This window comes from Giraffa tippelskirchi, chromosome 8 (genome assembly GCF_054371585.1).
Source record: "Giraffa tippelskirchi isolate mGirTip1 chromosome 8, T2T-mGirTip1v1.2.pri, whole genome shotgun sequence".
NCBI lineage: Eukaryota > Metazoa > Chordata > Mammalia > Artiodactyla > Giraffidae > Giraffa > Giraffa tippelskirchi.
The window spans coordinates 162,080,202-162,094,198 of record NC_137282.1 but is presented as its reverse complement, the minus strand read 5'-3'; the positions used below and the strand labels follow the sequence as shown (position 1 = coordinate 162,094,198).

At 44.6% G+C, this 13,997-nt stretch overlaps 1 protein-coding gene across 8 annotated transcripts in view; it reads left to right on the top strand.

Annotated features, from left to right (window-relative positions):
* Positions 1-13,997, top strand: part of CDYL (chromodomain Y like) — a 148,881-nt gene that overhangs the window by 70,424 nt on the left and 64,460 nt on the right. Inside the window, exons 1-2 of one of the 8 annotated variants that reach the window (XM_081521202.1) lie at positions 208-297; positions 403-564. The exons of the other annotated variants lie outside the window; for them this stretch is intronic. The gene's annotated coding sequence lies outside the window, so the exon portion shown is untranslated. Of the gene's footprint in view, positions 1-207; positions 298-402; positions 565-13,997 lie in introns of those variants that run through there. 8 annotated transcript variants of the gene reach the window in all.

The window sequence follows — 13,997 nt, the reverse complement described above, 5'->3', positions numbered from 1 at the left end:
TAAAAAAAATTACAGCCCCAAGGATTTTGTCTGTTTTTTGAGCCCTTATACGTATGTAAATTTAAATATCCTTAAAGTGAAAACGTTTCTTTACTATGTATTTTCTAATTGAATTGCCCTGTGGCCAGAAATTGGTCTTGATGACATTTTAATTCTGGAAGTTTCCTTCTGTGATCTTATAAAAGGGATTAAGTTCCGGATTTGTTTGGGTCAGAGTTCCACCACCTCCACTAGCTTTGTCCGTGGTGATGCTTCTCAAGGCCCCTTGACTTCACATTCCAGGATGTCTGGCTCTAGGTGAGTGATCACGCCATCGTGATTATCTGGGTCGTGAAGATCTTTTTTGTACAGTTCTTCTGTGTATTCTTGCCACCTCTTCTGAATATCTTCTGCTTCTGTTAGGTCCATGCCATTTCTGTACTCACGCGACCGTTACCTAATTTCAGAACATTCCCACACCTCAGAAAGGAGCTCCGTCCTCACTGGCTGTCAGTCCCTGTCCCTGGGCCCCTGGGAGGCACTGATCTGATTTCTCTGTGAATCTGTCTATACTGGACATTTCAGGTAAATGGAGTCATAGCACAATATGTGGCTTCTCTGGCTGGTTTCTTTTCTAATATGCTAATGATTTAGCATAATGTTTTCATGTATCAGTATATTATTTCTTTTATGACTGAATGATATGCCATTTTGTAACTAAACCACATTTTGATTACTAATTCATCATTGATGGATATTTGAGTTATTTCTGTTTTTGTGTATGTGTGTTAGGAGTAATCCTGCAGTGAACGTTTATGTAGAAGCTTTTATGTGAACATATACTTTCAGTTGTCTTCAATATGTATTTAGGGGTAGACTTATAACATCATTTAATTATTTTAGCAAGAATTTGAGATAATAAATTCTTGACATTTGTACATCTAAAGATCATCTTACTATTATATTGTCATTGTTAATGACTTTTTAGCTGGGTATAGATTTTATTGGTTGACAGTTAAAATTTATTAGCTTTCCAGCTGATGGAAGCTCTGCTCCTGCTTTCTTTATAAGTCATCTGAGTTTCTGGTGGTTTAAGATTTCTTACCCATGATAGTTCTTTAGTTTTATTACAGTGAGTCTACGAGTGGATATGATATGCTTTTGATCTGAGTGTGTGAATGATCTGAGAATGTTTGGTCCTTTTAATCTTTGTTACTGCCTTGAGAAATTGTTGTCCCTATGTTCATACAGTAAAATAGGTCTGTAGTTCCCTCTCCTTGTTTCATGTCAGAGTTATGTTGGTATCATAAAAAGAGTTATGAAGCATTCCCTTCTCTTACTTTCTGAAGTTGGTTTTGATTCTTTATAAATGTTTACTAAAATTTGTCAGTGGAACTATCGTGCTGAAATTTTCTTTGAGTTAGATTGTGAATTCACTATCTTTTTTGGTTTTTATGTTTGTCAGAGTTTAAATTTTTCATTTTAATTTTTCTGTTGGTTTTCTAGTTCTATTTCATTGCTTTTTTTTTTTTTTTTTTTTGAGGGGTGTGTAGTGGTTGCTCTCTGGGTATTACAAAATGTATTTTGACTTTATCCCAATCTAGTTAGTATTGGTATTGAATCACCTTAGGTGAAACCCAGAATTCCTTCAACAGTATATTTCAGTTTCCTCCCTCTTACCTGTAGTAGTCGTGTCATATGTGTTTCATCTAAATGGTGTATCTCTAGTCATCCCTTAGTGTCCATAGGGAATTGGTTGTAAGACACCCATGCATACCAAGTCTGCATATACTCAAATTTCTTATATAGAATGGTGTAGTGCTTTCATATAATCTGTGCACATCCTCCCATATACTTTAAATCATCTCTAGATGACTTATAATATCTAATAGTGTAAGTGCTATGTAAATGGTGGCCAGTGTGTTACAAATTCAAGTTTTGCTTTTTGGGACTTTCTGGAAGTTTTTTTCCCTGAATATTTTCAACCCACTCTTGGTTGAATAAGTGGATGTGGAATGTGTGAATACTGTACTCACACAGAGACTGTTTCTGGCTTTATTTCTTCCTGTACATTTAAGTGACCATCTAGTGTGATTGCCATTCAGACAAGAGAACTTTTTTTAGCATTTCTTATAGTCACATCTGCTCGTGATGAATTGTTTTCTGTTAGAAAATGTCCTCATTTCACCCGCAACTTTAGAGAATAGTTTTGCTGGATACTAGAATTCTTGGTTGACAGGTTTTTTTGTTTCTGTTTTTGCTTCCCCCCCCCTTCTTTGGTAGTTTGAATATTTGGTCCCAGTGTCTTCAGACTTCTTAGTTTCTTAACGAGAAGTCACTGTATGTTCTTAATCTTTATTGTTTTTGTTTCCCTGTATATAATATGTCATTTTTCTTTGGCTGATTTCAAGACTTTATCTTTGGCTTTTAGCGGTATGACCAACATGTGTCTTAGTAGTTTTGTCTTTATTCTGTTGAAGGTATGTTGATCTTTCGGTGGATATTTCAGACACCTTCAGAAATGGTTTTCGTTTCTCTGCTGGGATTCCAGTTAGCATGCTGCTTCCTGCCGTCACACGTCTTTGAAGATTGTACTCATCTTTCAACCCGCTCTTTCCTTCAGATTTCTGTATCCAGGGTCACTACAGATGTTAGAAGAAAGCGTCCATTTGTTCAGTCCGTCTGCTGAGTTCATTTTACTAGTTGTCTTGTTCATCTGTTTCTCTGTTGACATCACCTTTATACGTTTACTCACTGGCTTCATATTTTCCTTCAGTCCTTTGAGCTTATTTTCCAAGTCTTTTGAACTGTTTGCTGGCAGCCTTAAATCCAAAATCCAGGCTTATTTGGAGCCAACTTCTATTAACTGTCTTATCTGCATGTGGGTCACTATTTGCTGTGGTTTTGTCTCGTTGAAAACTGGACATGTTGTAGTGATCCTGGACTCCGGAATTCTTCTGAGGATTATTGGGGTTTTATTAGGTTGGTGCAAACATAATTACGGCTTCAGACCATGAATTTTAAATCATTGCAACTAGGACATGAGTTTGAGCAAACTCTAGGAAATAGTGAAGGACAGGGAGGTCTGGCGTGCTGCAATCCATGGTGTCACAAATAGTCAGACCCAACTGAGCAACTAAACAGCAAGGCTCAAACACACCTTTATTAATCAGAACAAGAACCATCACAATCAACACACTTGCCAATTAGGAATAAGTTTGTTTATGCCATAGGAATAAAGTAAAAAATCCGTGCTTTGGGATTCATCGAACTCTTAGAAAGCATTTTCTGCATCCTGCTGGTTGTAGAAGTGTTTTCCTTGCAAAAAATTGTCAAGATGGTTGAAGAGCTGGTTGCTGGTTAGTGAGAGAGGTCAAGTGAGTATGGTGGATGGCAAAACTTTGTAACCCAATTCGTTCAACTTTTGAAGCATTGGTTATATGAAGTGCAGTCAGGGGTTGTTGTGGAAAAGAAATGGGCCGTTTCTGTTGACCAGTGCCGGCTGCTGGCTTGTTGGTTTTTGGTGCATCTCATCAATTTGCTGAGTACTTCTCATATGTAATGGTTTTGCAGGGATTCAGAAATCCTGTCATGGATTAGACTGGCAGCAGACCCCCAGACAGTGACCAGGACCTTTTTTTGTTGTAAGTTTGGCTTTGGGAAGTGCTTTGAAGCTGCTTCTCTGTCCAAGCACTAAGCTGGTTGTTGCCAGTTATCACATACAGTCCACTTTTCATTGCACGTCACAATCCGATCAATTTGTTGACCAGTATGTTGTTGTTGCACAGAATAAGAGAAGACAACACTTCAAAATGATTTTTTTTTTAAAATTTCTTGTCAGCTCATGAGGCACTGGCACCCCACTCCAGTACTCTCGCCTGGAGGAGTACTCCAGTACTCCTCCCATGGATGGAGGAGCCTGGTAGGCTGCAGTCCATGGGGTCACTAAGAGTCAGACACGGCTGAGTGACTTCACTTTCACTTTTCACTTGCATGCATTGGAGAAGGAAATGGCAACCCACTCCAGTATTTTTGCCTGGAGAACCCCAGGGACAGGGGAGCCTGGCGGGCTGCAGTCCACGGGGTCGCAGAGAGTCAGACACAACTGAGCGACTTAACACACATGAGGCACTCACTTATCAAGCTTTTTCACCTTTTTTGATTTGCTTTAAATGCCCAACAACCATAGATGGTTGCTGTTGAGTTCTTGAGCGTCTTCCTGTGTAGTAGAAGCTCAGCTTCGCTGTTCTCCCAGTGGGTCATCGTCAGCTCCCAGCGTCCAGCCCTGTTCTGCTTGTCTTCAGGGCTCCCGTCTCCTTTTGCAGCTTCTTGAACCACCACCGCATTCTACGTTCATTAGCAGTTCCTGGGCCAAATGTGTTGATGTTGCGAGTTGTCTCCACTGCTTTACAACCCATTTTGAACTCAAATAAGAAAATTGCTCCAATTTTGCTGTTTGTATAACGTAGTTTCCATAGTCTAAATATAAATAAATATAAAATAAACAGCAAGTTAGAAGTCATTAGCTAAAAAAATAAAGCAAGAAATCTGCATTAAAATGATGTATAACATAACCGCATTTAAGAATGTATTCCAATATCAAATGGCAAATTTCAACAAGCAAAAACTACAATTACTTTTGCACCAGCCTAATATTACAGCAGTTATTAATAAATGCTTGGAGTCAAACTATGAACTTTGTTTTTCCTGCGATGGGCATCTTACATCTCTGACTTGGTCTTGCCTTTTTGGTGTTTCTTCATTGTGGCTCCCTGGGCCTGTAAAATTTGAAAGTTTGCTTAGCATCCGGGTGGACATGGCCTTGCTCTCCACATGGTCTTTCTTCCGGGGTTTCCCTGGGTTCCAGGTGCTCTGTGAGCTTTGGGCTTTGTTCTCTGACGTTTCAAGCCTTCTGCAACCCCAGCTGAGCACAGTTGGGACAGAGCGTCACAATCGCAGATTTGGCTCCGTGCTCCTCTTTAAATGAAACGATTTGCTGATCTCTGACTGCTTTTTCCCCAGGCCACTGGTGGTTTCCTTTGAGCATATGTAGTTCAGCTGTCAGCCAGAGATTTCAGCATTTTGTGCTCCAGATTTGAGTGTTGCTCCTTGTACGATTCTGGTGCTGCCTAAAAGCCCTGAATTTCTAGTTGCTTCCCTAACTCCAAACTCTCGTACCTGGCACCTTCAGCTGTTTAGGCTCTGGTCTTTTCCCACCACCATTTTTGCAGCCATAACTGGAGATTAGGCAGCGTCTTTGGCCAAGGAAACACATACTTACCTTTCTTAGACCTTAGGGTTGTCATTTTTGAGATTTAATCTTTCCCCTGGCTTCTGGATGAGATAGCATCACCGACTGGATGGACATGAGTTTGAGCAAGCTCCAGGAACACCGGGAGGCCTGGCGTGCTGCAGTCCATGGGGTCGTAAAGAGTCAGACACGACTGAGCAAGTGAACTGAACTGGCTTCTGTAAGCACTGTCTTTAGGTAGTGTTATTATTATTATTTTTTTAATTCATTTTTCATAAATGTTATCAGTGTTCTCATGACCGCCTCAGTCTTCCTGCCATTACAGAGAACTGACTTTTGGTTTGTTTGAAACTGTTGGGGAACATTTATCTGTTTCAAGAGCATGTCTTCCTGTGGGCTTTCATTGCTTTGTAGGTTATTCTATTCATCATTCTTTTTTTTTTTTTCTTTGTGATATGTTTGTGTGAGATTCACCCACCATCCTTTTTCAGTTCATTTTTATGTAAAAGTAGCCTCTGCACTTCTGGAAGGGGGGCCCAGGTCGAGAGAGGGTTTCTCCAGGCGCGGCCCTCACCTCCCTCTTGTTGGCACCCGGCATGGTCCTCCTGAGACGTGGCTCCAGCCGGCCTCCTTACCTTCAGTTCTCACCTGGACCGCCTCTGTCCACTGCCCCAGCCATCCGCGTCTGCCCAAGTTTTAGCCGGTCCCTGCCGGTTTCCCTCAGCAGAAGGCACTCTGCCCGCTAGGTCTCGAGATCTCCGAGGGCCTAGCCAGAGCCGCAGACCCCTGAGCCCCGGCCTGGATTCCACGCTCACCGTGGGTGAGTGAGCACAGGTTGCCGCCGGCCCCCATGGGTTTGCCCTGCTCGCCAGGGTCCAGGGTCCCTGCCGATGGTGCTGAGCCCCTCCGTCCGCATCCGTCCATGCCCTGTGGCTTCCCACCTGCACGGATCATGGCCCATCGGAGTCTCGTGGCTTTTTGTGATTTTTCCCTTCTCAGCGGTATTTTGTGGTTTGGGGTCTTTTGGCTACTCGTGAAGATTTTGATACTGTTTTAGGGCCTTGGGAAAACTGACACCCTCTCCTTTCCCCATCCTCCCTGAGTTCCTTCTGTCTTGAGAGGAGACGGGGCCTTTCCTCTGCTTGAGGCTGGAACGTGGGTCCGAATTCTTGCCCTTTCTCACACCAGCTCCCTCCTGCGGCCGGGGCTGACGATGACAAACAGTCTCCGATTGTCCGTCTGCTGGAGGGGACGCCTGGTGTCCGTGCCTGTGGGTCTCTGGCCTCACGTCCCGCCTCGCGGGCTGCATCTCCTGGTCTCTAGATCTCTGGGCGTCCGTGGGAGCCTTGAGGGAGTCATGGGACTGCAGACTGTTTATCCTGCTTCCTCGTTGGATTTTCATGTTTATGTTCTTAAAGGTTTTCCTACTTGCCCGCTTATGAGTGGTACATTTTAAAATAACTCAGCTTTGTATTTCTTTGCTTGTTGTACTAGAAGGACTAGTTAAGGCATTTTGTGCACCATTGTGGCAGAAATGAAAATCTCATTTCTTTTTCCGTGACGTGAGTGTCTCGTTACTTAGCATGCCTCTCTGCTCTCTTAACCTTTCTGATTTTTGAAATACTTTTGTTCTCTGTGCGTGTTCTAGGAGTTGGCCATCTTCCTCTTAGGAAGCCAGTGTATGTGCCATAACTTTTGTGAAGCTTGGGTTGTCAGTCACTTACAGACAAAACTGGTGTAGTAAAAGGCAGGGAAAACAGTGTGGTTAGACCACGCGCCACATTTCAGAGACTCACAGACTTAGTGAGAAAGGTCTTTGGCCGTCATCTTGCCTGAGCCACCCTCTTCCAGTTCTCCCCACAGGGATGCAATAACCGAGACTCAACAGAAGCTCTTGTTGTTGTTGAAGTACAAGACTCCAGGACCCCCCCTCAAACATCCTCACATCCCTGCAAAGCGGGTGGTACCCCCGCCCTCTGAGAACAGTTCATGTTGCAGAACAGAGGCCACGGTCACCCTATCGGGTCAGCAGTCCGAGGGCCGAAGAGACCCAGCTCTGGTCCCTGACACTTGCCTTCTCCTCTCCCACAAGGAAAGGCTAGCTCAGGCTGTTGGATCTGCTTGGGGTTTCATGTTTTCTTCACGGTTAGTCTTAGCATTGCTCCCTCTCCACCCGGTGAACAGCGGAATAGCCCTCGCTCTTGTCTCCTAGCGTGTTTCTCAGACTTGATAACATACCTCTGCTGTTAGAGGGGCAGGAGCTCTTATGCCCCTCCCAGAATACAGTCTCCATGCCATGCCAGCTGTAGGCATATGTTCCTTGTATGTCTTTCAGTGGCAGGTTAACTCTTAAGAAGAGTAATTCAACTTAATGACTGAGCTGTTTTTTGTTACTTCATCACTTAAATGAAAACACACTTAGAAAATCTTGTAGGACTCTTGGCCCATTTAGCTTGAATACTGACTGCATCTCTGTGTCTCTGCCCCGCATGGCCCAGGTTTCTCTCCACGTGGTACTTCCTCTGCGTCCCCCGTGTTTCCTTGTTGTACAACAGAGAGAACACAGATTTCCTCGACTCCGTCCGGCAGTCAGTTTCTGCACACCTGACATTGTTTGCACGTTGAGTTCAGCTGTATTTGTTTTGAATCTGATAAAAGAGGGAGGAATTGTTTCTTGGCGCTCCATGGTTAACAATGGCTTTAGTTAGAATAAAGGTTTGAATTGTATTTTCACACTAGACAAAAAATTAGGCTAGACTAGACGGTGCTTTTGAATGGGAATAATGCCTATATAAACCAGAGTCTATTTCGAGACAGGAAGACCTATTAATATGATAATCAGAGTGAATTAGCTCCCCCCCGCCCAACCTGGTGAGTAAATTTTGCTTTTACTTTTAGAAATTTCCGAAACCAAGTATGATAGCTCGTGCTCATCTAGCGCTCTTGGCGGTGAAGGTACCTGATGGGTTAAAGGGGGCAGGAATGCGGTTGCTGTGAACGGCCAGGAAGGCCAGGTCAGGGCTGAACCCGGAGCAGGCAGAGCTTCGGGGTCAGGTCCCTTGCCTGTCAGGTCCAGGCCTGGAGACTTTTTCCTAGCTGTCACCGGAGAAGGGGCCTGTCTGCACGTTTGTTAATTCTTCCGTAGCTAAGAACGGTTTCCTCTGTGGAAAGATTAATTAGCAGGAGTATTCGATAGAGGTGAAGCACACAGTAAGCCACGTGAAAAACTTCTGAATTATGTTGCATAGATACGACTTCAGATAAAAATAGCAGTTGTGTATTTTTAATAAACTTACTAGACTTAAAAGATTTCAGCAGAGAGAGAATACTTGATTTAAAATAGTGTTTGTAAGAGTACCTCTGCAGTGGGGGTGGGCTGTCACCCCGAGCTTAAGTTCCCTCCAGGGAGGCTCTTCTGGCCGGTTACCAAGCGTCTTCGGAGGGCAGAGCAGCCGTCACTGGACCCTGCCCGCGCCCCTGTGATCTGACCCCTGGGAGAGCCCTAGCATCCAGCAGCTAGACACTCAGGAGTGGCCTATAGCGGTTTTTTAAAACTAGCTTTTAATGACACTGAGCCGTGTTGTTCTTAGACAGTAAATGTGAACGTTATACGTAAGGCGGGCGCCCTCTTTGACCCCAGCTCCTGATCTCGTCTTCTCACCCCTGCTCCCTTCCCACCCCAGCGACCCCCAGATCAGTCTCCTCGGGAGTTAGCAGAGCACCCTCGCTCCGCTCAGCCGTCAGCCGCTCGTGGGGCTGGTTAGAGGTGTAGAAGCTGCGAACTGGGCTCAAAACCTGCCTTTCAACAAGACTCCTAGGTTTTTGTACCGTGTGATTTCGTGTACATACAATGAGTGTAGAAGACACCGCCACTGCGTTTAAAATTTACACCAGTGGTCTACTGTTGTAACTTTCTCCATCCCCAAAATGCCCCTGGAAGCTTCTAACGGTCTGTGTCTTGGTGTCCAGTGGGTCCGTCTCTTGACCTTTTTGTGCATCGTCAGGTGACCCATCACTTCCCCACTGGAGGACGTGAGCCTGTCTGCAGCCCTTTGTGTTTCTGAGATGACCAGAGCTGCAGTGAACTCTCCAGGGTGCTGGGTCCCATGTACATGCACCGAGGCAATAGCTGGATGGAAAAGTGTGAGCATTTTTAATTTAAAATTGCCCTCCAGAGTGGCTATGTCAGTTTGACTCTGATTTCGTTTTGGTGGCCAATTTGCATCTTCTTTATTTATAACATTGGTTTAATTACTGCAGCTTTGTGTTTTTGTATCAAGTTTCATATCAAGTCCCGTCTTTCTTGGGATTCAAAATTATAATGACTTAAATTCCACATTTGTCTTCTATAGGAAGTTTAAAATCAGCCTGTCCATTCATATGGATTGGAAGTTGGAGCCTTTTGCTCCTCATGCCTGAGCATGGCATTTCTCTTTATTTTAGTTGTAATTCCTTTAGCTAAAGCTTTATAGTTGGTTGTATGTGTGGCTGTGCATTTATGTACATGTGGGTTGCGTATGGTAGTTTTGTTTATTCTCTGTTAGGTTTATTCTTAGGTAATTTTTCTGGCTATTATGAATTAGAGTTCTTAAAAGATTGGCTTTTCACTGATTGCCAGTCTGTAGGGAAATCACCGGGGTCCTTTTGTGTGTTGCTCTTGTGCCCGGTTCTCTTGCTAGACGCTAATCGTTTTAATCATCACTTAGGCCGCCAGGGTTTTCTGAGTAATTACGGTTTTATACGCACGTCCCCCTTCGTATTTACACGTGGGTTTCACTTGCTCACCCAGCGTGGGCTGAGGGCCCCTTGGCGGCATTGGTAGAGGCGGCGGGACGGGAGACGCCGGCCATCACGCTCCTCACTCACCAGGAGCACGTCTGGCACACCGCCGTCAGAGTGGATGGTTTCTGAAAACGTCTTGCAGTAGAGCTTCTCCTATCCAGGTTTTTTTTTTTTTAATTTGGCTAAGAAGTCTTTCTTCATTGTTTCAATCCATGCAAGCTTTTCCAGCATCTGGTGATAACGTTCTGCTTCACCCATACCTGAGAGCTTCCTTGTGGTTCAGCTGGTAGAGAATCCACGTGCAATGCAGGAGACCCGGGTTTGATCCCTGGGTCGAGAAGATCCCCTGGAGGAGGGCACGGCCACCCACTCCAGGATTCGTGTCTGGAGAATCCCATGGACAGAGGAGCCTGGCGGGCTGTAGTCCACGGGGTCGCAAAGAGTCGGACACGACTGAGCGAGCAACACGCACGGTCCTGTACCTGCGGGCAGGGGTGGATGTTCTCATTCCCTGACCGCTCCTGGGACCACCCCGTCGTTCTGCTGCCCCTGACGGCATTCAGTTCGCTCACTTACATTTTTAGGAAGTTTAGTTCTCTGCTCTGAAATTGACCCATACTGTTTTTTTCACTTCGGGCTATTCTGATTTGGTTTGGGTATCAATTGTTGTCAGAATGAAATTGTTTCTTGATGTTTTGGTGGAATTCATCTTAAGATCTCCGTCTCAGACTCGTGAACAGAAGCTTTGGTGCTGTGACGTCGGTGTTTTTTATTTCTAATAACAATGAGCGTTAACTTTGGTGGGTCCGTACTGCACTCACACTATTTTCATTTCCACTTTTAGTTAAAATTCTTCTTAGCAAACTTTTGGGAACAAAACACGTTTTCCGAAAATGTCGGGAGTAATAAGTTCTCTTAAACTTTGTGTAAGCAGTTGTTTTTATATTTAGCGAATTATTTTAGAGTTGAGATCATGAGGGAAGAAACAACCTTTAAGTAAGTTAAAGCTGAGCCTCTCGGAAAAGGAGGCTGAACAGCGGCTCAGCCGTCCTGTCGCGTGCACGGCGAGCCCGAGAAGTCGGAGGCCTCGGAGCTCTCGGAAGCGGTTTCGGGTCGCCGAGGGTTCAGGGTTATGGGAGCAGAGCTGACAGACCCTCGGGGGTGAGGTCCCTGTGGGCTCCTGTCAGCGAGCGGTGTTGGCGCGAATGTGTTCGGAGAAGGGGTCCCCTGAGATGATGGGACGTCGCAGGGCCAGCTGTCAGCCCCACGCGTCACGAAGGATCCTGGTTTTCTCTGTGACTCAGGCCTCCACCCCCCAATCTCAGAGTCAGCTTTGTCACCTGTCAGTCAGGACTCGCGTCGTAATAGTGCCTGCTGAAATCGCAGTAACAATCGCAGATGGAAAGGGGGCCTCTGTTTTGTCAGCCTCCCACCTGCCCTTTCAGAGCACGCATGCACACCTGTGTGTGTAGCTGTATGTACTGGAGCGAGACAGGACTTTTACCTAGATGTTCACATGAATACGGCTGTGTTGCTTTTTCTTGCAGAATTGAAGTAGGTTTTATGTATGGCACTGGTCACAGTACGTGTCCACCTGCCTCGCCTCTTTTGAGAGCCTCCTGGTTTTTATTCCTAAGTATGGATATACTATATAATTTATTTAACTTTTCTTTGTTGACATTTAGGTTATTTACCAGTTTTTCAAACAGACTGCTGGGTCCACAAGTACACACATTTAAGTCCTGTGTGTCATAGACTGCCTTCCAGACAGTCGCTTGTTCACATTCACATCGAACGTCTGTTTTCCTGTCTTTGTACGACGCTGCCTGTTACCAGCCTTGTGTCTGACGGTCCGGGGTTGCTGTACAGCTGTGCTCCTAGTCAGTTCGTTCGCTTTTCAGAGCCGTGCTCGTGCTCATGCTTCTCTCGGCCCTAGCCTCGCTTCACGCTGTAAGCTGCAGTGCTGTGTTGACGGTGCTTTTTCCTTGTCTCTTAGCAGTTGTCTCACCAGAAGAAGCTGAAGTTGAACGGTTCTATGAAGACCTACAAGACCTTCTAGAACTAACACCCAAAAAAGATGTCCTTTTCATTATAGGGGACTGGAATGCAAAAGTAGGAAGTCAAGAAACACCTGGCGTAACAGGCAAGTTTGGCCTTGGAGTACAGAATGAAGCAGGGCAAAGGCTAATAGAGTTTTGCCAAGAGAACGCACTGGTCATAGCAAACACCCTATTCCAACAACACAAGAGAAGACTCTACACATGGACATCACCAGACGGTCAACACCAAAATCAGATTGATTATATTCTTTGCAGCCAAAGATGGAGAAGTTCTATACAGTCAGCAAAAACAAGACCGGGAGCAGACTGTGGCTCAGATCATGAACTGCTCATTGCCAAATTCAGACTTAAATTGAAGAAAGTAGGGAAAACCACTAGTCCATTCAGGTATGACCTAGATCAAATCCCTTATGAGTACACAGTGGAAGTAAGAAATAGATTTAAGGGACTAGATCTGATAGACAGAGTGCCTGATGAACTATGGACAGAGGTTCGTGACATTGTACAGGAGACAGGGATCAAGACAATCCCCATGGAAAAGAAATGCAAAAAAGCAAAATGGCTGTCTGAGGAGGCCTTACAGACAGCTTGAAAGAGAAGAGAAGCGAAAAGCAAAGGAGAAAAGGAAAGATATTCCCATCTGAATGCAGAGTTCCAAAGAATAGCAAGGAGAGATAAGAAAGCCTTCCTCAGCGATCAGTGCACAGAAATAGAGGAAAACAACAGATTGGGAAAGACCAGAGATCTCTTCAAGAAAATTAGAGATACCAAAGGAACATTTCATGCAAAGATAGGCTCGATAAAGGACAGAAATGGTATGGACCTAACAGAAGCAGAAGATATTAAGAAGAGGTGGCAAGAATACACAGAAGAACTGTACAAAAAAGATCTTCACGACCCAGATAATCACGATGGCATGATCACTCACCTAGAGCCAGACATCCTGGAATGTGAAGTCAAGTGGGCCTTAGGAAGCATCACTACGAACAAAGCTAGTGGAGGTGATGGAATTCCAGTTGAGCTATTTCAAATCCTCAAAGGTGATGCTGTGAAAGTGCTGCACTCGATATGCCAGCAAATTTGGAAAACTCAGCAGTGGCCACAGGACTGGAAAAGGTCAGTTTTCGTTCCAATCCCAAAGAAAGGCAATGCCAAAGAATGCTCAAACTACCGCACAATTGCACTCATCTCACATGCTAGTAAAGTAATGCTCAAAATTTTCCAAGCCAGACTTCAGCAATACGTGAACCGTGAACTTCCAGATGTTCAAGCTGGTTTTAGAAAAGGCAGAGGAACCAGAGATCAAATTGCAAATATCCACTGGATCATTGAAAAAGCAAGAGAGTTCCAGAAAAACATCTATTTCTGCTTTATTGACTATGCCAAAGCCTTTGACTGTGAAAAGGAGTACGTCAAGGCTGTATATTGTCACCCTGCTTATTTAACTTCTATGCAGAGTACATCATGAGAAACGCCGGGCTGGAAGAAACACAAGCTGGAATCAAGATTGCCGGGAGAAATATCAATAACCTCAGATATGCGGATGACACCACCCTTATGGCGGACAGTGAAGAAGAACTAAAGAGCCTCTTGATGAAGGTGAAAGAGGAGAGTGAAAAAGTTGGCTTAAAGCTCAACGTTCAGAAAACTAAGATCATGGCATCTGGTCCCATCACTTCATGGGAAATAGATGGGGAAAGAGTGGAAAACAGTGTCAGACTTTATTTTTGGGGGCTCCAAAATCACTGCTGATGGTGATTGCAGCCATGAAATTAAAAGACGCTTACTCCTTGGAAGGAAGGTTATGGCCAACCTAGATAGCATATTTAAAAGCAGAGACATTACTTTGCCAACAAAAGTCCGTCTAGTCAAGGCTATGGTTTTTCCAGTGGTCATGTATGGATGTGAGAGTTGGACGGTGAAGA